Here is a 1,744-nt window from a genome sequence, read left to right on the forward strand (position 1 = left end):
CTAATATCTTGACGATATTATCTTGTACCTCCCCGAGTGTGGGTTCAGGCCGACTTCTCTTCGAGTCCGGAGTACAAGGCTCAGATTCAGGCAGGGGTATGAGACTTGTATTATCACTTTTACGTGCATATGAGTGCACGTCCATCTGATCAGGAGACATCTTTACGTGACCAGGCGCCGCTTTATCTTTGCTCTTTGCAGGTCTCTTCTCCGCCATTATATAAATTAATATAGCAAATATAGAAGGGAATTGGAAGCGTAAGACTGTTTCCTTGCTACGTCTCACAAATTAACACTACACACAATTAAACGATGAAAGTTATCATAAAAATAAAATTACTCTATAAGCAGAAAAAACACGTGAGTCTCGGTCGCCATCTTGGCCCCCTCACAAGGCAGCTTTTATGACCATCAGAGGTGGGGAGAAATCAACCGCATCCAGAAACTACACAGAGGCGGAAATACGTCTTTAAAAAGACGCGTCCTGAAAAGGATGCTCAACGCCAGCTGTGTATTTGCTCTTTTAGAGAAAATAACTCTTTTTAACCCAGGGGCAAACTGCACTGCCGTGCAGAGAAGGAGAAAGCTGCTGTAATGCGCCACAGCAGACAGCGTCAGAGGAACAGGAACGGGTGTGTAACTCGCAGCTGACTGCACACACAACCATCGGCTCCGAAGAAAATTTCTGAATGAACTCATAGTATTTCATCACCTTTATACCTGTATGTCCGGGGGCCGGGTATGCAAATACTATCTGCCAACTTCTCATTGGCCTTTTTTCATAGATCAGAGGCATATTCGGTGCTCAAGAGAGTTCCCTAGTGTCGTATGGCGTTTAATGTTGGACAAAACAGCGCAAGTGCATAAACACAGCGCGCAAGTGAATTTCAAAAGTGTGAGCACCATGACACAGCTCGCACGTAAAATTTAAACATGCAGAACTTGCAAATCACAAACTCGAGCACAAAAAATATGATTGTGCACACAAATTAACAAGTCCCACACACGTGCGAGTTCTTTACTGCACAGGTGCGCGAGTTCTTTTCTGCACACAAGTCGGTTTTGACACTCATGGGCGGGGCCCAATCCTATCTGTTAACAAATGCTATTGGCTGCTGACGAAATACTGTATTGATTGGCTGCATCTCTTCGAATCTCTCATGATTGGCTTTGTTGGACGAGAACAGACAGAAAGTAGGAAGGATGATGCAGACAGTAAAGAGGTTATGGTTTCTTTCTAAATTCCTCCTTAATTTCTGTTAACAACTGCTATTGGCTGCTGACCAAATACTGTATTGATTGGCTGCATCTCTTCGAATCTCTTGTGATTGGCTGTTGTTGGACGAGAACAGACAGAAAGTAGGAAGGATGATGCAGACAGTAAAGGGGTTATGGTTTCTTTCTAAATTCCTCAATTTCTTGTAGCTGTAAGATGTTTTGTGCTCACACACACACACATACATACATATATATATATATAGTACCCTCCTTTGTAAAAATAAAACCCATTATATTAGGAAATCACAGTTGAATCACAGAATCACAGAATGATAAGGGTGGTATACATCCTTGGACTTTGAATACATTTTTGGGGCATTTACGTGTAAATGGTTGAAATCATACTTACTCTATTTGATAGATCTCTAGATCTCTATTTAATAAAATAGGTGGGCCTGAATTTCTTTTAAAATGTGATTGAGGTATCTAAGATTAAATTATCAAACTTCCACAAACAACTTCTCCA

This window comes from Xyrauchen texanus, chromosome 11 (genome assembly GCF_025860055.1).
Source record: "Xyrauchen texanus isolate HMW12.3.18 chromosome 11, RBS_HiC_50CHRs, whole genome shotgun sequence".
Taxonomy (NCBI): domain Eukaryota; kingdom Metazoa; phylum Chordata; class Actinopteri; order Cypriniformes; family Catostomidae; genus Xyrauchen; species Xyrauchen texanus.